We start from the raw sequence: 25393 nt of genomic DNA on the forward strand, positions 1-25393 counted from the left end.
CAGTCTGACTGTGGCCCCAGCAGTGGGCTGGGGGCAGACATCGGGTCGGACTGCGGCCCCGCCCACTAACTCCAGTTATACACCACAGCACAGGGGAAGTGCACTGCAGGTCTTCACCACGCCAGGGACTCTCCAAAATGACCAAACGGAAGAATTCCCCTCAGAAGAATCTCCAGGAAATAACAACAGCTAATGAACTGATCAAAAAGGATTTAAATAATATAACAGAAAGTGAATTTAGAATAATAGTCATAAAATTAATCGCTGGGCTTGAAAACAGTATACAGGACAGCAGAGAATCTCTTGCCACAAAGATCGAGGGACTAAGGAACAGTCACGAGGAGTTGAAAAACGCTTTAAACGAATTGCAAAACAAAATGGAATCCACGATGGCTCGGCTTGAAGAGGCAGAGGAGAGAATAGGTGAACTAGAAGATAAAGTTATGGAGAAAGAGGAAGCTGAAAGAAAGAGAGATAAAAAAATCCAGGAGTATGAGGGGAAAATTAGAGAACTAAGTGATACACTAAAAAAAAATAATATACGCATAATTGGTATCCCAGAGGAGGAAGAGAGAGGGAAGGGTGCTGAAGGGGTACTTGAACAAATTATAGCTGAGAACTTCCCTGAACTGGGGAAGGAAAAAGGCATTGAAATCCAAGAGGCACAGAGAACTCCCTTCAGATGTAACTTGAATCGATCTTCTGCACGACATATCATAGTGAAACTGGCAAAATACAAGGATAAAGAGAAAATTCTGAAAGCAGCAAGGGATAAACGTGCCCTCACATATAAAGGGAGACCTATAAGACTCGTGACTGATCTCTCCTTTGAAACTTGGCAGGCCAGAAAGGCTTGGCACGATATCTACAGTGTGCTAAACAGAAAAAATATGCAGCCGAGAATCCTTTATCCAGCAAGTCTGTCATTTAGAATAGAAGGAGAGATAAAGGTCTTCCCAAACAAACAAAAACTGAAGGAATTTGTCACCACGAAACCAGCCCTACAAGAGATCCTAAGGGGGATCCTGTGAGACAAAGTACCAGAGACATCACTACAAGCATAAAACATACAGACATCACAATGACTCTAAACCCATATCTTTCTATAATAACACTGAATGTAAATGGATTAAATGCGCCAACCAAAAGACATAGGGTATCAGAATGGATAAAAAAACAAGACCCATCTATTTGCTGTCTACAAGAGACTCATTTTAGATCTGAGGACACCTTTAGATTGAGAGTGAGGGGATGGAGAACTATTTATCATGCTCCTGGAAGCCAAAAGAAAGCTGGAGTAGCCATACTTATATCAGACAAACTAGACTTTAAATTAAAGGCTGTAACAAGAGATGAAGAAGGGCATTATATAATAATCACAGGGTCTATCCACCAGGAAGAGCTAACTATTATAAATGTCTATGCGCCAAATACCCGAGCCCCCAGATATATAAAACAATTACTCATAAACATAAGCAACCTCATTGATAAGAATGTGGTCATTGCAGGGGACTTTAACACCCCAATTACAGAAATGGATAGATCATCTAGACACACAGTCAATAAAGAAACAAGGGCCCTGAATGATACATTGGATCAGATGGACTTGACAGATATATTTAGAACTCTGCATCCCAAAGCAACAGAATATACTTTCTTCTCGAGTGCACATGGAACATTCTCCAAGATAGATCATATACTGGGTCACAAAACAGCCCTTCATAAGTTTACAAGAATTGAAATTATACCATGCATACTTTCAGACCACAATGCTATGAAGCTTGAAATCAACCACAGGAAAAAGTCTGGAAAACCTCCAAAAGCATGGAGGTTAAAGAACACCCTACTGGGGCGCCTGGGTGGCTCAGTCGGTTGAGCGTCCGACTTCGGCTCAGGTCATGATCTCACGGTCCGTGAGTTCGAGCCCCGCGTCGGGCTCCGTGCTGACAGCTCGGAGCCCGGAGCCTGTTTCGGATTCTGTGTCTCCCTCTCTCTCTGACCCTCCCCTGCTCATGCTCTGTCTCTTTCTGTCTCAAAAATAAATAAACCTTAAAAAATTAAAAAAAAAAAAAAAAAGAACACCCTACTAACGAATGAGTGGGTCAACCAGGCAATTAGAGAAGAAATTAAAATATATATGGAAACAAACGAAAATGAAAATACAACAATCCAAACGCTTTGGGATGCAGCGAAGGCAGTCCTGAGAGGAAAATACATTGCAATCCAGGCCTATCTCAAGAAACAAGAAAAATCCCAAATACAAAATCTAACAGCACACCTAAAGGAAATAGAAGCAGAACAGCAAAGGCAGCCTAAACCCAGCAGAAGAAGAGAAATAATAAAGATCAGAGCAGAAATAAACAATATAGAATCTAAAAAAACGGTAGAGCAGATCAACGAAACCAAGAGTTGGTTTTTTGAAAAAATAAACAAAATTGACAAACCTCTAGCCAGGCTTCTCAAAAAGAAAAGGGAGATGACTCAAATAGATAAAATCATGAATGAAAATGGAATGATTACAACCAATCCCTCAGAGATACAAACAATTATCAGGGAATACTATGAAAAATTATATGCCAGCAAATTGGACAACCTGGAAGAAATGGACAAATTTCTAAACACCCACACTCTTCCAAAACTCAATCAGGAGGAAATAGAAAGCTTGAACAGACCCATAACCAGCGAAGAAATTGAATCGGTTATCAAAAATCTCCCAACAAATAAGAGTCCAGGATCAGATGGCTTCCCAGGGGAGTTCTACCAGACATTTAAAGCAGAGATAATACCTATCCTTCTCAAGCTATTCCAAGAAATAGAAAGGGAAGGAAAACTTCCAGACTCATTCTATGAAGCCAGTATTACTTTGATTCCTAAACCAGACAGAGACCCAGTAAAAAAAGAGAACTACAGGCCAATATCCCTGATGAATATGGATGCAAAAATTCTTAATAAGATACTAGCAAATCGAATTCAACAGCATATAAAAAGAATTATTCACCATGATCAAGTGGGATTCATTCCTGGGATGCAGGGCTGGTTCAACATTCGCAAATCGATCAACGTGATACATCACATTAACAAAAAAAAAGAGAAGAACCATATGATCCTGTCAATCGATGCAGAAAAGGCCTTTGACAAAATCCAGCACCCTTTCTTAATAAAAACCCTTGAGAAAGTCGGGATAGAAGGAACATACTTAAAGATCATAAAGGCCATTTATGAAAAGCCCACAGCTAACATCATCCTCAACGGGGAAAAACTGAGAGCTTTTTCCCTGAGATCAGGAACACGACAGGGATGCCCACTGTCACCGCTGCTGTTTAATATAGTGCTGGAAGTTCTAGCATCAGCAATCAGACAACAAAAGGAAATCAAAGGCATCAAAATTGGCAAAGATGAAGTCAAGCTTTCGCTTTTTGCAGATGACATGATATTATACATGGAAAATCCGATAGACTCCACCAAAAGTCTGCTAGAACTGATACATGAATTCAGCAAAGTTGCAGGATACAAAATCAACGTGCAGAAATCAGTTGCATTCTTATACACTAACAATGAAGCAACAGAAAGACAAATGAAGAAACTGATCCCATTCACAATTGCACCAAGAAGCATAAAATACCTAGGAATAAATCTAACCAAAGATGTAAAAGATCTGTATGCTGAAAACTATAGAAAGCTTATGCAGGTAATTGAAGAAGATATAAAGAAATGGAAAGACATTCCCTGCTCATGGATTGGAAGAATAAATATTGTCAAAATGTCAATACTACCCAAAGCTATCTACACATTCAATGCAATCCCAATCAAAATTGCACCAGCATTCTTCTCGAAACTAGAACAAGCAATCCTAAAATTCATATGGAACCACAAAAGGCCCCGAATAGCCAAAGTAATTTTGAAGAAGAAGACCAAAGCAGGAGGCATCACAATCCCAGACTTTAGCCTCTACTACAAAGCTGTCATCATCAAGACAGCATGGTATTGGCATAAAAACAGACACATAGACCAATGGAATAGAATAGAAACCCCAGAACTAGACCCACAAACGTATGGCCAACTCATCTTTGACAAAGCAGGAAAGAACATCCAATGGAAAAAAGACAGTCTCTTTAACAAATGGTGCTGGGAGAACTGGACAGCAACATGCAGAAGGTTGAAACTAGACCACTTTCTCACACCATTCACAAAAATAAACTCAAAATGGATAAAGGACCTGAATGTGAGACAGGAAACCATCAAAACCTTAGAGGAGAAAGCAGGAAAAGACCTCTCTGACCTCAGCCGTAGCAATCTCTTACTCGGCACATCCCCAAAGGCAAGGGAATTAAAAGCAAAAGTGAATTACTGGGACCTTATGAAGATAAAAAGCTTCTGCACAGCAAAGGAAACAACCAACAAAACTAAAAGGCAACCAACGGAATGGGAAAAGATATTTGCAAATGACACATCGGACAAAGGGCTAGTATCCAAAATCTATAAAGAGCTCATCAAACTCCACACCCGAAAAACAAATAACCCAGTGAAGAAATGGGCAGAAAACATGAATAGACACTTCTCTAAAGAAGACATCCGGATGGCCAACAGGCACATGAAAAGATGTTCAACGTCGCTCCTTATCAGGGAAATACAAATCAAAACCACACTCAGATACCACCTCACGCCAGTCAGAGTGGCCAAAATGAACAAATCAGGAGACTATAGATGCTGGAGAGGATGTGGAGAAACAGGAACTCTCTTGCACTGTTGGTGGGAATGCAAATTGGTGCAGCCGCTCTGGAAAGCAGTGTGGAGGTTCCTCAGAAAATTAAAAATAGACCTACCCTATGACCCAGCAATAGCACTGCTAGGAATTTATCCAAGGGATACAGGAGTACTGATGCATAGGGGCACCTGTACCCCAATGTTTATAGCGGCACTCTCAACAATAGCCAAATTATGGAAAGAGCCTAAATGTCCATCAACTGATGAATGGATAAAGAAATTGTGGTTTATATACACAATGGAATACTACGTGGCAATGAGAAAAAATGAAATATGGCCTTTTGTAGCAACATGGATGGAACTGGAGAGTGTGATGCTAAGTGAAATAAGCCATACAGAGAAAGACAGATACCATATGGTTTCACTCTTATGTGGATCCTGAGAAACATAACAGAAACCCATGGGGGAGGGGAAGGAAAAAAAAAAAAAAAAAAAAAAGAGGTTAGAGTGGGAGAGAGCCAAAGCATTAGAGACTGTTAAAAACTGAGAACAAACTGAGGGTTGACGGGGGGGTGGGAGGGAGGGCAGGGTGGGTGATGGGTATGGAGGAGGGCACCTTTTGGGATGAGCACTGGGTGTTGTATGGAAACCAATTTGACAGTAAATTTCATATATTAAAAAATAAAAAAAAAAAAAGAAAGTAATCACATACATCATTCAGAGAGCTTTAACTATGAAGTTAGTGGTGTATCAGCAGATGCTGTTCAGGAGTTTTCCAAAGAGCAATAGCAATATCCCCATTCTAGAAGTGCCTTTGTCATGTGAAAATTAGTCATGTGACCCCCACTGAAAAGGAGTGGGGAGGTTTGGCAGGGGGCACTGTCACACCCTACCACTCAGACCCAATAGGAAGAGACAGACTTGACCTTGCACTACTTTACTATCCCAGCTGCAGGAAGAAGGGCTTTCCTTGTCACCACAACCCAGAACCCCTTCTCCCCAGCAAGAGCTCTGCCAGTGAGAAGCCACCACACCTCAAACTCCAAAGTTATTCCGTGAATTTTAGTTTATAACCCCCTTCCCAGCCTCCCCCTTTCTCCTGGAAAAAAATAAACAAACAAATAACCTCCCCCTAAAAAAAACCCATCACTCCCTTTGTTCTTTAGACTTGGCTACCTATGGTTTTGCTGAAGCTTGTTTGTCCTGGATTGCAATTCTCTTTTTTTCCTGAATAACTCCCTTTTGGTTGGTAAAACAACTGGCAGCATTGGGGCACCTGGGTGGCTCAGTTGGTTGAACATCCGATTTCAGCTCAGGTCATGATCTTGTGGTTTGTGAGTTTGAGCCCAGCGTCAGGCTCTGTGCTGACAGCTCAGAGCCTGGAGCCTGCTTCAGATTCTGCATCTCCCTCTCACTTCCCTTCCCCTGCTCATGCTCTGTCCCTCAACAATAAATAAACATTAACAAAAAATTTAAAACAACAACAACTGGCAGCATGTATGTATGTATGTATGTATGTATATATATTTAAGTTTATTTATTTATTTTAAGAGAGAGAGAGTGTGAGCAGGGAAGTGGCAGAGAGAGAGAGAGGGAGAGAGAATCCCAAGCAGGCTCCATGCTATAAGCACAGAGCCTGACTCTGGGCTTAAACCCACAATCTATGAGATGATGACCTGAGCCGAAAGCAAGAGTTGGATGCTTAACCAATTGAGACACGCAGGTTCCCCTAGCAGTTTTTATTTCTAAGGCTAAGAGTCATCACACCTAAGGGTGGATGGTCTCAGGGGCAGGGATGCACTGCAGTGACAAGTGACAGGAGGGAAACCTTCCCACTGCATTCATGTGGGCTCTCTCCAGCCCTCTCTTAATATTGCTTTTCTGGTACCAGAGTTCCGACCAGTTAGTCTGGTCTTTTCCAGGCTATGCAGTGTCCAATATGCATGAAAAGCTAGGATGAGATGTGCTTATCTCTTTTTTTAAAAAAATATTTTTAGGGAAAGAGAGAGCATTGTCCTTTTATGGACCCACCACACAACTGCCCCCATTCTGTGAGCACATTGGTGCTTTGGTGGGCTTTCCCTCAAGCTCAGTTTACTGTTATCTTTATTTTTGTGGAGTTATGTCTCTGTTTCTCGCATAAGAATGTAAGTGATAGAATATGCTAGGTCTTAATGTCTTGTAGTTTTGGTGAATTGACTTACCTTCATTTGACTTCAGGTGAAGTGCCAGAAGCAAGCACTGCTGTTAAAGTCAGCTGCTCCAGGTATCAATGTTGTCATGGCCATGGCCACATTATCCAAACTTTGATCCTACCTTTTCCAGTGACTTGCAAATGGTTTACATCATTAAGCCTCATGACCCTGGTACTAATGATTAATTGGACTATTTACAGAGTAATGTGACCTCTGCACTCTCCATGTTACTAAAATTTGAAGGAAGTTCTTCAAAAAGGAGATTATGCCATCACTCTTGCATTCCTTCAAAATCACCATGCCAACCATAGCCCTCTTAAGCCCAAGAATATAGAAACGGAGAAGTTGTGGCTCCTACACAAGAGGATCTAATAAATTACTTGGAGACACAGAAACATAATTACTGTACATCCAGTGTGCCCCAGGTCCCCTGCTCCATCCCATGAGAGGAGAATGGATCAGTATTAATTTGCTGGGCTCCATAACAAAGTACCACAGACTGAGGAGCTTCATCTACAGAAGTTTATTCTCTCACAATACTGGAGGCCAGGAGTACAATCAAGTGGTTGGCAAGGTTGGTTCCATCTGTGGCCTCTCTCCGTGGCTTGCAGATGACCATCTTCTCCATGTTTTCACATGGTCTTCCCTTTGTGGATGTTTGTATCCTGATCTCCTCTTAGAAGGACACCAGTCATGTTAGATTAGGGTCCATGTTCGTGACCACATTTAACATCTTTTTCTTCATAAAGACCACACTCCCAACTGCAATCATGTTTTGAATTGCTGGCAGTTAGTACTTCAACTTACAGATTTGGAAGGGACACAATTCAGCCTATACCAGGATCTGTGTAGAAACCCTATGGGCCTGCACATGACTATCACAGGAGAGCTAGGGGACCTGCAGCAGTGAATGTGAACTCTCATCAAAGCTGGGTGGAGGGTGGGGCTGGATCCTGCATGCCAGTGAGAAGGGCCTAGGTCATCAGGGGCAACTCCCAGGCCTGATCGGAGCAAGGACACAGCTTCAGACCTTCAAGGACCCTCTGTAGAACCAGGGCAGGGATCAGGTGTCACCTGTAAGGCCTAGGGTAGAGAGAGGATCTGAGGCCCACTTTTCTAGCCCAGAAGTCACACCCCCAAACATTCTGAGCTCATTCTGGGAGGAGCAGAGAAAGGACAATGGGGGACAGGATCAGAAGACTGAACTCAGAAAACTTGTTACCCAAGTGACCAAGAAGTGGTTTTATGAAGAAATTCTCCCTCCCCAATCTCACCCCAAAAAGGGTCTCATGGGGGATGATGATGTCATCTATGAAAAGTTAAAAAGCTACATTGTCTTCAAGCATCTGTGTATTTTCAAAAGCACTGTATCTCTCATGTCTGCAATTGGAACCATAACACTGTTGACCAATTAAGAAAGATAAAAGAGGGGTGCCTGGGTGGCTCAGTCGGTTAAGCCTCCGACTTCAGCTCAGGTCACGATCTCACGGTCCGTGAGTTCGAGCCCTGTGTCGGGCTCTGGGCTGATGGCTCAGAGCCTGGAGCCTGCTTCCGATTCTGTGTCTCCCTCTCTCTCTGTCCCTCCCCCGTTCATGCTCTGTCTCTCTCTGTCTCAAAAACAAATAAACTTTAAAAAAAAAATTAAAAAAAAAAGAAAGATAAAAGAATCAGAGAACTGGAAAGAGTCTCACCGTTCAAATCCAAGGCTTTAATTTTATAGATTTCTCATTTAATCCTCCTAACACCCTCTTGAGGAAACTGAGTCTCAGAGGGATTAATGACTTCCTCAAGGTGAGAGAGTAGAAAAGGTGGCGTGTGGCTTCATTCACTATGCTGTGCTGCTTCCAGATGAATTTATTAATCCCAGACCCACAAAAGGCAGGGATGAGATGGACCTCCCAGACCCACAAAAGGCAGGGATGGTTTGAGGCTATTGTTGGCCCCGCTGCTGTCCTCTCAGGGCCTACACACTGCCGAGCACACCATAGGTCTTCAGTAAAATATCTTGAGTCTGTTTGGGAAACACATATTGGAAATAGCACGTGGACTCCACCAGTACCTCTCATCATCCTGTCATTTGGGGATTTCCCAGCATCAGCTATCAGGAGGTACATCTGAACCTCAAGCATGTATAGAAGGTCAGCAGGAAGGTTCTTGTTTCGGATTTTGTTCAGATCCACAAACATTTCCTAGGCACTGCTCTGGATCAGGTCCAAATGTGCCCTGTTGGTGGGGAAAAGTCAGACCCTTGAATAGATAGATTCAGTATGGTGGAAGGTCAGCCTCAGTTCTTTGAGAGCACAGAGAAGGAGCACTTGTCCCCAAAAATGGTTGGGAGGAGCTGATACCTGATTGGGGCTTCTAAAAACTTATTTTACTAAAAAAATCAAATGTATAGATGTACATTCTTTAAAAAGTTGAACAGTGCTAATGGTAGTTTTAACAAAACCAGTGGCATCTTTCTCCACCTGATATCTTTCTTGGTTTTCTCCCTCATTTCTGTAGAGGCCATCTCCTTGTAGCTTTCAGAAGAATAATGAAGAGGAGTTAATTTTTGTTAAAGAATGTGCATTTCTGAATATATCTCTGCTCTACCCTCATGCTTGATGGATGATTTGAGCATAGAATTGCTTGATGGATGATTTGAGCTAGAAGTTTCTCCATGAACTTGTAGACATAGGGACTTGTCTCTACTATTGCTGTTGAGAAGATTCCGCCCTTCTGGTTTCTGATTCCTTGTACTTGACCTGGGTCTTGCTCCCCTCACTCTTTCTGCAAGCATTTGGGATTTTCTTTTTCTCCCTGGTGTCTGAAAGTTCACGACAATGTGCCTTCATGAATCTGCTGTCATCCGTTATTCTAGGCAGAGCTGTCCAAGAGACCTTTCTGCAATGATGCAAATGTTCTGTATCTGTGTTGTCCAATATGGTTGTCTCCAGCCACATGGGGGTATTGTGCACTTGAAATGTGGCTGGAGTGGTGAGGAATTGCATTTATGATTTTTTCTGTTTTTAAATAAATTTATATTGAAATCTAACCACATTGTGTTCAAGGGCTATAGCGGGTGGTGCAGTGCATTGGACTTTCAATCTGGAGACTTTTGCTCTTCAGTTCTGGGAAATTTTCTTGAATTATTTCATTGTATGTAGTCTCTGTTCTAAAATCCCTATTGGCCAGATGATAGAACTCATGGTATTATTCTCTAATTTTCCTGTATTTTCCCTCCCATTTTTTGGAGTGAATTAGTTACATAAAACTAACCTGGTGAACATGTGTTATTTAAAGTATGATATTTCATCCTTTATTGATCTCTTTGGATTAATATTATTTTTTAAAATATTATGTTTGAATACAGTTTAAAATTTATATGATTAGTGAGATTTTGGGCAATTTGTGCTCAAGTGGAATGCCTCACTCAAATTGCTCTGGTCATAGTTCTGCCTGGAAATCCAAACTGAATTTTATAAAAATACTGTGTTGCTAAGGAGGGAATGAGCTCTCCTTACTCCTTTTGTTTAGTTCTTTTTGGGGGTTAGCTTTTATTGACCTACAAGGCACTCTACTTAGGGAACTGTTTAGAGACAAATTCTGCCCACTAGGAGAAAGAGGATGAGAGGAATCTCATCCCAGTTGGGCTTTAGGTCCTATAATGGTGAGAAAATACGAGGTGTGGTGGTTCTGCTCCAACCCCTGTGTTTACACAACTGGACAGGCACTGTAGGCTCAATGAGGTCCAGGAAATTAAGTCTCTAAACATTAACATTCTCAGTAGCTCCTCACAGGCAAGGAGGTAAAAAGAGCCATTTAAACATAATCAGTAAGAAGGAAAAAAGTAAACAGTCCACATCCACCAAACACCCAACCTTTTAAGTATGTTCTAATTAAAACTTGAAGTCAAGTGCCTCCTCTTGCTAAAAGAAAATATGTTACATTATTTAGAGTTATTTTATAACTCTTGTCCTCTCTCACCCTTGGACTAAACTATTTTAAGGGTTCATGTGGAGTGACCGTTTCTAAAAGGCCTGCAGAGGGTCTGGTATCTGGCTTAGCAAAGTCACCAGATATACCAAATACTATTACTTTATTGCAGGTATCTTGGTTTAGCTCAATGTTTGTGTGGTTATTGGTTTAGTCTCTCTCCCTGTTAGAGTGTTGGGTTCATATAGTCTATATAGTCTTGGCCCAGGGACCGAATGCAGCAAGTGTAGAGCCCACCCAACATCTAATGACAATGGGAGAGGTGCCCACCTCCTCCAATGCCAGGATGTTCACAACCTGTCACTTTCTCACCACTCCCACACAAACTGTAGGGCCCAGACACCCACACTTAAATACCACCTGGTTACCTGGAATTGGCAAGATCAAGTTTGGCCTTACTGAGAAGAATGGGAGTTTTCCCAGTTAGAAACAGACACTTAAACTTTCCTTCATTTTTGCACACTTGAGACTATGATCTGTGAAATTTGAATGTGATGCACAGATCATTCCAGGGCAACACTGCTTCCCCTACTGTGAGCACTTCTCTTGGCCTGTGGAAGTCAGGCCATGCTTCCCCAAGGAGATGTCATGTGAGCTAACAATACAAAGGGATGAGAATATTAGACAGCTGGGTTCCCTGCATCCCTGAGTCCTGACAACTTATCCACCTACACTGATATCTGAGCCTAAGTCTTCCCTAAATATTATTCAATTCGATTTTGACCAGTAGCTAAGGAGACTAAGGAAGCTGATAAATCCTTCACTGTTAAGGAGGATGCATAGTTATTCTTACTTTGCTGTACTATAATTATCTTAGTTTTCTCTGTCTTCAACTTGAATGATATCTGAGTCTGAGATCTGTTTTTACCACATGCATTGGGAACAGAGTTTGGAAAGTTCATGATGAGCATATTAGTATAGGAAGGAGTAGATGAGAGCCATGGAGTCTATGGGGTGTTCTTCTGACACACAGTGTCTTCTTTCATACAAACTCTGAGGATGCTTCAAACTCTGAGGATGCGAGTCTTGTCATGGCAGGTGTTCCTTTGTGGAGAAGAATGGGGCACAAAGCTCATGCTTCTATTTTTCTCCCTTGCAGACAAATCCATCTGCATTGGTTCAGTGCTGGCTGCATTGTAGTCCCCAGCAATGACAAGCCTATCACTTTTGGGATAGATTTCAACCAGCTGCAGCAGACTCTGAGGTGAAGAGGGTAGGCGGATGCTCATTTTAAGCTTAGTTATGAAATAATCATAGCTGAGCATGGGGTTTGGAGAAGGATAAAAGTCTATTAGTTCCCACAGAGGCTTGGTTTCCAAGTACAATAAAAAAGGCTTTGTGTTTAGTTGAGAGCATTAAGTTGTCAAGAATTATCAAACGACAGGAATCGTTCCTTGATTCTGTGTACCTCTCTGCTGGGGAACAATACTCTTAGTACCATCTTGGCTAGCATCTGTATTCCCTGCTAAGATGAAGCAGAGTCCTTTGTTCTGGAATTATGAGGGAGCTGCTGTGCACGTAGCCAAGGATATAGGGACAGAAATTTAACCAGTTCACTGTTGCAGACTTGGGTCTATTTCCCAAGTAGGGACCCTTATCAGGGAAGGGCAAACGTTGAATATCAGTATTGCTGAGCACAGTCTCCCTTTATGTTCACTTATTTACAATATGTTTTTGTGATCAATGGCTGTTGGAAATACAATTGCAGTCACTGAATCTCAGTCTAACATCTGTAAACAGGGTAATAGCATGGCCCTATGGAATGGTGCCCAGTGAAGACACCAAAAGGGGGCAGAAATATTTCAGAATACATGGGACTTTCTCTTCTACTTTTCCTGGGGATCATCTTCCAGCTTCCCATGTCTGTCCTGTGTTGGTATTCCAGCTTGGAGCCATTTATTTCTTAAATGGAGCAGGGCTCCATTGTCCCAGAGATTCCAGAGGTATGCCATGCAATCCATGGTTTCTCAGGACATGCAGACACAGAACATGAGTCAGAGTGATGAAAATGAGCTGATATAATTTCCAGAGGCTATGTCCTCATATCTCTCCCAGCAGGTAAGTGGCAAGGTCATCAGTGATCTTCCCACAGGGATATTAGGAAGCCCAGTAATTTCACTTCTACCAACTCAACTCCACCAACCTTTCTGGATGCCCCCCTGAGCATATATACTTTTATGGAGACTAGGGACATAATGTTGGTAAGTACCCAGACTGTGCCTTTGAGAAGCTCTCTCTCTGTAAGGTAAATGGATGTAGAGACCAATGATAGGGATGGAGGGTACAGAGAACAAGAATAGAACTGGGGCTCATGGGACAGAAATTTCCCAGGGCAGGAGGTTGGCGAGGACAGACTCTAACAGAGGAGATTCTGTTAGAGCTGGGTTTGAAGGATGAGTAGGATCCTTCTAGGCGGCCCAGGGACATTTTTAGGCAGAGGAAACTACATGGGTAAAGATGAGTAGACCCAGCTTGTGTGAAGGGTTTCAAGTGTTTAAGGGTACAGACAGTCATGGTGACAAGGGCAACTTAGAGATTTAAGGACAATGGTTTTACGTGAACTTCTGTAACCGTTGGGATTACTGATAACACTGATTGAGTTGTTTATTGATTTCCCACAAAATATTGGCTCAAGGGAGGTCAAACTGGCAATGTCCATGATGCTTTGCCAACACTCATGGGTGTAGAGCACCTACAGGTGGAACACCAGTGGCCCTTCTACTGGCAGTAGCTCCAGCCCCACCCCCTCTTCACTATATATATTCCAGCCTCACTGAATCACCGCTGGTGGGAAGGAAAGCTCCACACGCACAGGCCAGCACAGACTGGCGCACACTGCTGAAAGAGAGTAGAGGAGATTGGCAGAGGGAAGGTGGCCATGGACCTGCTCCCAAGCTTTTCCATAGAAACCTGGCTTCTCCTGGCTACCAGCCTGGTGCTCCTGTATCTGTGAGTAACTGTTCAGGCTCATCGCCTCTGGAACCTTGCTAATCAGCAACCTCTACCCCTTTTTCTTGTCTGTTCTGTGGATGAAGAGTTAACAAAAGGAAGTTCCTGAAGTGTTGGGTGCTTCAAACAAGCTAGAAACACATAAGGGGTTATTATTGACCTCACCCAGATCTGCAAAAGGAGTACCCCCATGCCACAACTCCAATTTCTGTAGCTAGGAGGGCTGAGAGACATTATTTTCTCCTGGGATGATCTTCTGTTTCACTACCAGTTGGGACGTAAACTGTCGCGACCGGCGCGACAAACACCGAGGTCAGGGTCCTGAGGGTAGGGGAATGTAAGAAAAAAAGAGAAGAGAAAGTTTGGGAACAGGAGGGTCCCCTGGGCTGATGGCCCAAGTGACGGCTTTATTGTTGCTGTACACAATCTTTTTTTTTTTAATTTTTTTTTCAACGTTTTTTATTTATTTTTGGGACAGAGAGAGACAGAGCATGAATGGGGGAGGGGCAGAGAGAGAGGGAGACACAGAATCGGAAACAGGCTCCAGGCTCCGAGCCATCAGCCCAGAGCCTGACGCGGGGCTCGAACTCACGGACCGCGAGATTGTGACCTGGCTGAAGTCGGACACTTAACCGATTGTGCCACCCAGGCGCCCCCACAATCTTTTATAATATAAGACTCTTATGGATCAGGTCGTTCTAAGAATAATCAGGTTTCACATGATCACTGCCAGCCAAAACATTTAGTTCTGTGTACCTTGTGAACTTTCTGAACGGGTCACAAGACCTTGTTGATAGATTGCTAGCAAAACACAATTCCCATGTTTGTTTCTATCTGACTCGGGGTAGAAGAAGGGAGGTAGCATTACTGCCAACACCTGCAGACCACAGGCTTCAGGAACTTTCTCAGCCTTGACAAGGCTTTCGTATGCCCTTGAAAGTGGGGGAATGGGAGGGGGAACCACCGGGTTGGCTAAGTCAACAGGGAACATTGCTTGACCCAGTCTCAGCCTGGCACCGGGGCCCGGCCTCCCCACAGTAAACCTATCAAGCAAAATTCACCTGAGGAAGATAAAGATCAACAGACCCCTGTGCTGTGGAGTCCTCACCCCATCCCAAGATCTGGGGATTCTGGAGGCAGAGGGAGTAGCTTGGGTCTTGTCTCATTATCTTCACCTTCCTGGTCTTTGTCTGCTGCAGGACATGTGTAAAAGGATTGGGCTTGTGTCTCTCAGGTGGCTCCTGCTCCCCTCCCTCCCACCACCAAGCATCATGTACACAAATCACTGGTACACTCAGACTTCCAGGGGGGCTGGATGTGCCTCACCTTCCTCTTCAGAATGGACTCTTCCCTCTTTTCTGTGCCCCTCTCCTGACCACTCCCCGACCTTGTAATATGCAGAACTCCTTACCCTAAATGAGTACCTTTAGAGCTGAAGAGACTTGGCAGAAATCTTGAAATTCTATTCATTTCAGGTTTTCCTTCTAGTGTCTGGGAAGTTTAGCATCAATATAGAGATTTCTTCCTCCCTCAATATGAAATCTGCCAGCAGGCTGCAAAGACATAGCCCTGAAAGCAAATTTGGATATTAAATATGTTTTTTCCCTCTATGTTACAGTACAGGAGGAAAATCAAAATCATTAGCAGAGGAATTCCTTTCAGTGGTGGGTTTCCCAGTATCCTGAAGCAGGTTGGGAAAGGACTTAGTTTCCAGTTGTGTGTAGGAATGGTCCCCTCTATGTCACATTTGATCTCTATCTCAATTTTGCTTTCTTTAAGAATAGAAAGGCATGAGGATATGAACATAGGACATATAAGCCTGATTTTCATTTTCTGAGAGAAAGGTTAGGAATGCTGGGTGTGACAACATGTTCTGTCCCAATGACATTTAAATGTAATTGATGTGGTTTAATTTCATTCTTTTTAATACTAGGGTTTTTACTGAGATAAGACTATTTCCAGCTTGTTCTTTCTGAAGTCTAAAAGGAGGCTGTTAGTTTAGCCTTTGTGATTATAATGGTGCATAAATAACTTCAGCCTTCTAGAGTCATGTTGGGAATATGAATTTAGTGTACACATGCATACTTCTATGATATAGGTTGTGTATATGTTTACAAATGCCCAGCAGGTTATTTTAACCTCTCATCACAGGTGAGTAGTAAGACAGCCTGTGCTGATGTGAGAGGCATCCAGGGCTCAGAATGGAGTGGGAGAGTATTCCTCCCTCATAGCAGACCTTCCAGAGATACTCCTTGGTTCTGGTCCCACAGGAGGTCATCACAGGACCACAGGATTAGCATCTCATCTGTTTGGGGCCAGGGAACAGGGATACCATGTGAGTCATACTGTGTCTGGTCTATCTGGCAGTGGGGCTGTCACTGGTCTTTGCCACCAGGCAAACAGTATGTTATACTTAAAAGACACTGGTGTAGTCAAGAGTCAGTAGCTGTAGACAGGGCCCTCTGTCTATCAGTGCAATGTAAAGGCACTAAAAATGAGTCACTTTACTGTTAGCCCCTTCATTTGTACCAACAGCAGCATTACTCTACCAAAAAGAGAGAAGCTGGAATGAATCAGAAAAATTCATCTAGCTCCACCTCTGCATTGTATTGGAGCCCTGTGAGTTTAGACCAGATCTTGCCTTGTGACCAGTGTTGCTGACACATTCACTCAATTGTTTGGCCTCACTTGGGAGTTGAATTAGCATGTTGATGGTCCAGAAGCCAGAATTGATTTTTTTAAAAATTTTTTAACGTTTATTTATTTTGTAGACAAGAGAGACAGAGCACAAGTGGGGGAGGGGCAGAGAAAGCCAGAGACAGGATCTGAAGCAGGCTGCAGGCTCTGAGCTGTCAGCACAGAGCCCGATGTGGGCCTCAAACCCACAACCATGAGATCATGACCTGAGCCAAAGTCAGACACTCAACAAACTGAGCCACCCAGGTGCTCCCAGAATTGATTTTTTTGTGTTGGTGATGGCCACCCGTACTTCTGACATCTGGTGCACATGTGTCAAAGTGTTCTAGAGGAAGGATCTAAATATCCAGCTGGGTCGGGTTGAGGTCTCTCTGCTGGGTCCCTCAAACATGTCCTTTCCTGCAATTTGGGGGGTTTATTTAATCACGTAATATTAGAAATGCTGGATGTGCACAAAATACTTGGTACCTGTAGTGTCTAAAATGCTAGCTTAGAAGAGGAGATGAGGAATATCTCTGGAATGTTTTGTCCTTATTCATTTTATGTTGCATAACACGTATTCTGCTATGAACTGGAGGTATGTGAACTTTGTAAGGCTCCCTATCTGTTAGCTGAAAGCACTTGCAGGGTATGTAACCATTTCTACTTAGCATCCTTTCCCACCACTTTCTTAATTTGCCTCTATGGGGTTAGCCCTGTAGGCCTAGCGAGTTTATGGTTAAAACGGTGTTGGCAGCCTCTCCTTCCTCCACTCTGCTATTTCTCAGCAACACCTAACAGTAAGGCTTGCAAGGATCCAGAACCCCCAGTTGTGGGATTCCACAGGCAACTCCTGAAGGATGAATTGCAGGCAGTCCTGTATTAGGGAGCACCATCTGTAATGGACTTTTGAGATAGTTGATGCACAGAGTCAGTAAACTTAGTGACCATCTTGAAAAATTGAGCGGGCCTTGCAGTGTGCTGAACAGATGAGTATCTCAGGTCAGAGGACCAGATTCCACAGGGGGAAGAATAGCCTGGGGATGGATTGTTTACTTACTGATCCTTTAATATGGTATTCATTTGGGCACATATGGGTCAATCCCCCTTCTCTGTAGCTGAAGAGAACCAGAATGCCTGACAACAGAGACTTGGGTGGACCTGATGGGATCTCACTTTTTAGTGAGGCCAGTTGAGCCTTTGACACAGTTTTCATTGTACAGAAATAAGAACACTGTGGTTGCTCAAGACTTCTGTGAAGATAGACTTAAGAATGGCCTGATCCAGGGGCGTCTGGGTGGCTAAGTTAGTTGAGCGTCTGACTTTGGCTCAGGTTATGATCTCACTGCTTGTGTGTTCAAGCCCCTGTGTCGAGCTCTGTGCTGATAGCTCAGAGCCTGGAGCCTGCTTCAGATTCTGTCTCCATCTCTCTGCCCCTCCCCTGCTCATGCTCTCTCTCTCTCTCTCTCAAATATAAAATAAAACGTTTAAAAAAACGTTTATGAAACATTTAAAAAAAATTTAAAAAGAAGGACCTGATCCAAAACACCAACAGGGACTACAATGAAGGAAAAGCAGAAAGGTCTCTCTGAGGAAACTGCTAAGAACATTTTATTGGTAGACTCTCAGTAACCGTCTGGTATTGAGTGGATATATTTAGTAAAATATCATCATTCATCAGAGCAGGAAAAAAATTTTCTCTTTCTCATTCTTTGGAGAGTGACAAGCTCCAAAGTCATGGCAGTGTCACTTACTAAATAGGCATGAGTGAATTTTCTGGAAGAATTCAGCATGAACCTTGTAGGAGCTCTCAATATGGAAGCATTTATCAAATGTTCAGTCTAGGATTTGGGATGGTGAAGTTTCCAGCTGCTTTTAGCTAATCATCATCATTCTTTGTGGGTCTCACAGTGGAGATGGGAAAGGAGATGATGAGTGAATGTAATTATTGCTGTTTGGATTGCTGTTACTATTTCTTGACTACATGTTACCTCCTCTCTTACCTGTTCTAGTTGTATCAGTGACTGGCCAGTCTCCACACCTATTTCACCATTGCTTTCTCTTTCACTTTACAGATATGGGACCTACACACATGGACTTTTTAAGAAGCTCGGAATTCCTGGGCCAAAACCTCTGCCTTTTGTGGGAACTGCTCTGGGGTACCGTCAGGTGGGTGCTGTTTGAGCTCCCAGCTCCCTCTTTTGCTTCTTATGTTTGCAAATCCCAGCTTAGTTCCATATTAAAAATGCTCCTCCTCAGCAGGAAGTTCTTAGGTTTCAGACTTTCCAGAAATGGTGTCATAGTCTCCACCCAGCCTCCTCTTTTGCTTACTATGGTTGCAAATCCCAGCTTAGTTCCATAGTAAACATGATCCTCCTCAGGAGGAAGTCTTGGGTTTCAAACTCTCCAGAAATGGTATTACAGTCCCTACCCAGCACATGGCCAGGTATAGCTCAGGGCTCTCTTGTCTGCTGTTAGGAGCCTCAGGTTTTCCCTCAGTTGGCAGTCCAGCTCTCTGGCCACTTCAGCCCAGGACTTTTTGTTCCAGCTTGTGAGCATCATAAAGAGGCTTTTCTTTCTGGCAGGTACAGATTCCCAGGAAGGCATAATGGTACTTGGTATTAGGAGAAAAGCATCAAGTGGGTCCCTGGTACTGGCTCATTAAGCTCTGTATGCTAAAGTCAGACTTTTCTGTTCATAGCATGAGCTCTTTGTAGCCTCCTTGTTTTCCTGGATGTCTCTGGAACTTCAGTTTATTAGGCAACCCAAGATTCACTTTTGGGTAATTTGCACATAATTGAATTATCTCAAGAGCTGGCCAAAACCCACCCCACCCCTATAGTTGTTTCCATGGCTCTAACTCACCCTTTGCCACCTGTGACATCTTTTGACATTTGAGAGGTTGAACTAGAGCTCTTGGCTTTACCTCTGTATCTTCAAAGAAGGTATCCTATGGGTGACTTGAGCAGGGGGGAGTATAACTGAGGCAGTATATTGCTTATCTATTGTTTTCAGACTATAATTCTAAATGAGTTGTGTATGTGTGTATGTTATTTTTCACACAAAGGTAGAACCACTCATACAAAATCACTAGAAAAGAGATGCTTTGACAAAACTATTAAAGACTTAATGTACCTGAATGGAATGTACCAGCAGACACACAGACTGAATTTTGGTAGAGCCACTGTGTCTAATCCAGCTCTGATGCCTCACCCAAGGCCTGGCTCCTGAACAGAAGGTAGGAGCTCATGTCTTGAAGGCCAGAAGGCAGAGTCTATATTACAGGCTGCTCTCTGCCTTGGAGTTCCTTTCCTGCAGATCTGAGACTTATTCCTCAGATCCTACCTCTCCTGGCTCTCAGTGTCCAGTTATTGTTAAGAACTTACTGGACTTTTTCCTTTCCAACAGAGCAGTAATCTTCTTTCCACTTTTCCAGATTAACTCCTTAGTACATGCATCCCAAGACGCACATTTCTGGAACCTTCCTTTGTAAAGTGAAAACATCAAATATCACAGCTGAAACATAGAGACAGGAAATTTCGTTGTTTTCTTTTTTTGAAGTGACATGAGTGAAGAAAGCTCAGAGCAAGTGTTTTAATTTGCACCATCCTTTGTGGAGGGGTGACATCATCCCCTCTTTTCCATGTGAGAACTGGACAACTGGAAGCGAGTCCACTTTGTCATTCATCCACTCATCTCTCACTTTCTCACTCAACAAAATGTCTTACACTTTGTAAGTCTGCCAAACTGAAAGAGGGCACAGGAGTCTTAATTTCCTAAATCTACTGAAAATCTAGTAGGGCTCATGAGATCAATGAATAGAGTGGTAACTGAGGGTTGTTCAGGCCATGCTGACTTTCCCTCAGCTTCTGTTTTCTCATGATGCCCTGAAGTTAATAATTCAGATGGTTATGAGATTTAGAGACAACTCATGCACAAGCCAAACATGTCAGAAAGGCAAGGGTTACATAGTCTTCACAGACAAGTAAGATGTTCAGTATGAGCAGTATTAGTCAGTTCAAGGACTTGAAATTCTCCTTTTCATGTCTCTGTTTTCTCTCCTTTCCCGTAAGATGCGTGTGAATAAGAGCTTCCCTCTATCTGCCAGTGAGAAGTAGTAAGCCACATTTCACATGATCTGGGTCCTTTTTGTGCCCATTAGAGGTAAGGCTTAGTACATTTAGATTAATAATACATTTTCTTTCTTCTTGCAGAGCTTTTGTGAATTTGACAAGAAATGTTTTAAAACATATGGAAGAATGTGGGGGTGAGTATTCTGGAAATTTCCAGTGATAGGCTTTTTATGATGAGGCCCTCATGGTGTGGACAGTTTCAGTCGAGAGCCCCTTGGGATGAAGCCCTCTAATTAAAACTCCTGAAACCTCCCCTTCCCAGGAACGCATGTGTCACCAGGTGTACAGGTCCAAATATGAATCTGGTCAGGAGAGCTGCAGGGTATCCTTTATAGTTTTTTTTTTTTTTTTTTTAATATATGAAATTTACTGTCAAATTGGTTTCCATACAACACCCAGTGCTCATCCCAAAAGGTGCCCTCCTCAATACCCATCACCCACCCTGCCCTCCCTCCCACCCCCCATCAACCCTCAGTTTGTTCTCAGTTTTTTTTTTTTTTAATTTTTTTTAATTTTTTTTATTTTTTAATATATGAAATTTACTGTCAAATTGGTTTCCATACAACACCCAGTGCTCATCCCAAAAGGTGCCCTCCTCCATACCCATCACCCACCCTGCCCTCCCTCCCACCCCCCGTCAACCCTCAGTTTGTTCTCAGTTTTTAACAGTCTCTAATGCTTTGGCTCTCTCCCACTCTAACCTCTTTTTTTTTTTTTTCCTTCCCCTCCCCCATGGGTTTCTGTTATGTTTCTCAGGATCCACATAAGAGTGAAACCATATGGTATCTGTCTTTCTCTGTATGGCTTATTTCACTTAGCATCACACTCTCCAGTTCCATCCATGTTGCTACAAAAGGCCATATTTCATTTTTTCTCATTGCCACGTAGTATTCCATTGTGTATATAAACCACAATTTCTTTATCCATTCATCAGTTGATGGACATTTAGGCTCTTTCCATAATTTGGCTATTGTTGAGAGTGCCGCTATAAACATTGGGGTACAGGTGCCCCTATGCATCAGTACTCCTGTATCCCTTGGATAAATTCCTAGCAGTGCTATTGCTGGGTCATAGGGTAGGTCTATTTTTAATTTTCTGAGGAACCTCCACACTGCTTTCCAGAGCGGCTGCACCAATTTGCATTCCCACCAACAGTGCAAGAGGGTTCCTGTTTCTCCACATCCTCTCCAGCATCTATAGTCTCCTGATTTGTTCATTTTGGCCACTCTGACTGGCGTGAGGTGGTATCTGAGTGTGGTTTTGATTTGTATTTCCCTGATAAGGAGCGACGTTGAACATCTTTTCATGTGCCTGTTGGCCATCCGGATGTCTTCTTTAGAGAAGTGTCTATTCATGTTTTCTGCCCATTTCTTCACTGGGTTATTTGTTTTTCGGGTGTGGAGTTTGATGAGCTCTTTATAGATTTTGGATACTAGCCCTTTGTCCGATGTGTCATTTGCAAATATCTTTTCCCATTCCGTTGGTTGCCTTTTAGTTTTGTTGGTTGTTTCCTTTGCTGTGCAGAAGCTTTTTATCTTCATAAGGTCCCAGTAATTCACTTTTGCTTTTAATTCCCTTGCCTTTGGGGATGTGCCGAGTAAGAGATTGCTACGGCTGAGGTCAGAGAGGTCTTTTCCTGCTTTCTCCTCTAAGGTTTTGATGGTTTCCTGTCTCACATTCAGGTCCTTTATCCATTTTGAGTTTATTTTTGTGAATGGTGTGAGAAAGTGGTCTAGTTTCAACCTTCTGCATGTTGCTGTCCAGTTCTCCCAGCACCATTTGTTAAAGAGACTGTCTTTTTTCCATTGGATGTTTTTTCCTGCTTTGTCAAAGATGAGTTGGCCATACGTTTGTGGGTCTAGTTCTGGGGTTTCTATTCTATTCCATTGGTCTATGTGTCTGTTTTTATGCCAATACCATGCTGTCTTGATGATGACAGCTTTGTAGTAGAGGCTAAAGTCTGGGATTGTGATGCCTCCTGCTTTGGTCTTCTTCTTCAAAATTACTTTGGCTATTCGGGGCCTTTTGTGGTTCCATATGAATTTTAGGATTGCTTGTTCTAGTTTCGAGAAGAATGCTGGTGCAATTTTGATTGGGATTGCATTGAATGTGTAGATAGCTTTGGGTAGTATTGACATTTTGACAATATTTATTCTTCCAATCCATGAGCAGGGAATGTCTTTCCATTTCTTTATATCTTCTTCAATTACCTGCATAAGCTTTCTATAGTTTTCAGCATACAGATCTTTTACATCTTTGGTTAGATTTATTCCTAGGTATTTTATGCTTCTTGGTGCAATTGTGAATGGGATCAGTTTCTTCATTTGTCTTTCTGTTGCTTCATTGTTAGTGTATAAGAATGCAACTGATTTCTGCACGTTGATTTTGTATCCTGCAACTTTGCTGAATTCATGTATCAGTTCTAGCAGACTTTTGGTGGAGTCTATCGGATTTTCCATGTATAATATCATGTCATCTGCAAAAAGCGAAAGCTTGACTTCATCTTTGCCAATTTTGATGCCTTTGATTTCCTTTTGTTGTCTGATTGCTGATGCTAGAACTTCCAGCACTATATTAAACAGCAGCGGTGACAGTGGGCATCCCTGTCGTGTTCCTGATCTCAGGGAAAAAGCTCTCAGTTTTTCCCCGTTGAGGATGATGTTAGCTGTGGGCTTTTCATAAATGGCCTTTATGATCTTTAAGTATGTTCCTTCTATCCCGACTTTCTCAAGGGTTTTTATTAAGAAAGGGTGCTGGATTTTGTCAAAGGCCTTTTCTGCATCGATTGACAGGATCATATGGTTCTTCTCTTTTTTTTTGTTAATGTGATGTATCACGTTGATCGATTTGCGAATGTTGAACCAGCCCTGCATCCCAGGAATGAATCCCACTTGATCATGGTGAATAATTCTTTTTATATGCTGTTGAATTCGATTTGCTAGTATCTTATTAAGAATTTTTGCATCCATATTCATCAGGGATATTGGCCTGTAGTTCTCTTTTTTTACTGGGTCTCTGTCTGGTTTAGGAATCAAAGTAATACTGGCTTCATAGAATGAGTCTGGAAGTTTTCCTTCCCTTTCTATTTCTTGGAATAGCTTGAGAAGGATAGGTATTATCTCTGCTTTAAACGTCTGGTAGAACTCCCCTGGGAAGCCATCTGGTCCTGGACTCTTATTTGTTGGGAGATTTTTGATAACCGATTCAATTTCTTCGCTGGTTATGGGTCTGTTCAAGCTTTCTATTTCCTCCTGATTGAGTTTTGGAAGAGTGTGGGTGTTTAGAAATTTGTCCATTTCTTCCAGGTTGTCCAATTTGCTGGCATATAATTTTTCATAGTATTCCCTGATAATTGTTTGTATCTCTGAGGAATTGGTTGTAATCATTCCATTTTCATTCATGATTTTATCTATTTGGGTCATCTCCCTTTTCTTTTTGAGAAGCCTGGCTAGAGGTTTGTCAATTTTGTTTATTTTTTCAAAAAACCAACTCTTGGTTTCGTTGATCTGCTCTACAGTTTTTTTAGATTCTATATTGTTTATTTCTGCTCTGATCTTTATTATTTCTCTTCTTCTGCTGGGTTTAGGCTGCCTTTGCTGTTCTGCTTCTATTTCCTTTAGGTGTGCTGTTAGATTTTGTATTTGGGATTTTTCTTGTTTCTTGAGATAGGCCTGGATTGCAATGTATTTTCCTCTCAGGACTGCCTTCGCTGCATCCCAGAGCGTTTGGATTGTTGTATTTTCATTTTCGTTTGTTTCCATATATGTTTTAATTTCTTCTCTAATTGCCTGGTTGACCCACTCATTCGTTAGTAGGGTGTTCTTTAACCTCCATGCTTTTGGAGGTTTTCCAGACTTTTTCCTGTGGTTGATTTCAAGCTTCATAGCATTGTGGTCTGAAAGTATGCATGGTATAATTTCAATTCTTGTAAACTTATGAAGGGCTGTTTTGTGACCCAGTATATGATCTATCTTGGAGAATGTTCCATGTGCACTCGAGAAGAAAGTATATTCTGTTGCTTTGGGATGCAGAGTTCTAAATATATCTGTCAAGTCCATCTGATCCAATGTATCATTCAGGGCCCTTGTTTCTTTATTGACTGTGTGTCTAGATGATCTATCCATTTCTGTAATTGGGGTGTTAAAGTCCCCTGCAATGACCACATTCTTATCAATGAGGTTGCTTATGTTTATGAGTAATTGTTTTATATATCTGGGGGCTCGGGTATTTGGCGCATAGACATTTATAATAGTTAGCTCTTCCTGTCCACCCCTTGCTTTCAATATGAATGTAACTTTAGGTCTAAAGTAGATCTCTTGTAAATAGCATATAGATGGGTCTTGTTTTCTTATACATTCTGTTACCCTTTGTCTTCTGATTGGAGCATTGAGTCCACTGATGTTTAGAGTGAGTACTGAAAGATATGAATTTATTGCCATTATGATGCTTGTAGAGTTGGAGTTTCTGGTGGTGTTCTCTGGTCCTTTCTAATCTTTGTTGCTTTTGGTATTTATATATATATAAATTTTGGTATTTTGGTATTATATATATATTTTTTTCATATTTCATTTCATTTATATATATATATATATATATATACATATATATATATATATATAAATTTTGTATTTTGGTATTTTATATATATATATATATTTTTTTTTTTTCATCTTTTCTCCCCTCTGAGAGTCCCCCTTAAAATTTCTTGCAGGGCTGGGTTAGTGGTCACAAACTCCCTTAAGTTTTGTTTGCCTGGGA

The 25393-nt window shown here is 42.1% G+C and overlaps 2 protein-coding genes and 1 pseudogene across 3 annotated transcripts in view; 2 read left to right on the plus strand and 1 right to left on the minus strand.

The window, feature by feature from the left end:
* Positions 1-25393, minus strand: part of TRIM4 (tripartite motif containing 4) — a 423353-nt gene that overhangs the window by 224571 nt on the left and 173389 nt on the right. The window lies entirely within an intron of this gene.
* The window catches only part of LOC132674742 (cytochrome P450 3A12), a 93159-nt gene that overhangs the window by 48276 nt on the left and 19490 nt on the right, over positions 1-25393 (plus strand). The window lies entirely within an intron of this gene.
* Positions 13633-25393, plus strand: part of LOC132677245 (cytochrome P450 3A12-like) — a 124985-nt pseudogene continuing 113224 nt past the window's right edge. Inside the window, exons 1-3 of the transcript XR_014136330.1 lie at positions 13633-13826; positions 18578-18671; positions 20717-20769. The product of XR_014136330.1 is annotated as a cytochrome P450 3A12-like (transcript). The remainder of the gene's footprint in view (positions 13827-18577; positions 18672-20716; positions 20770-25393) is intronic.

The sequence above is a fragment of the Panthera onca genome, chromosome E3 (genome assembly GCF_046562875.1).
Source record: "Panthera onca isolate mPanOnc1 chromosome E3, mPanOnc1 haplotype 2, whole genome shotgun sequence".
In the NCBI taxonomy this organism is placed as follows: Eukaryota; Metazoa; Chordata; class Mammalia; order Carnivora; family Felidae; genus Panthera; species Panthera onca.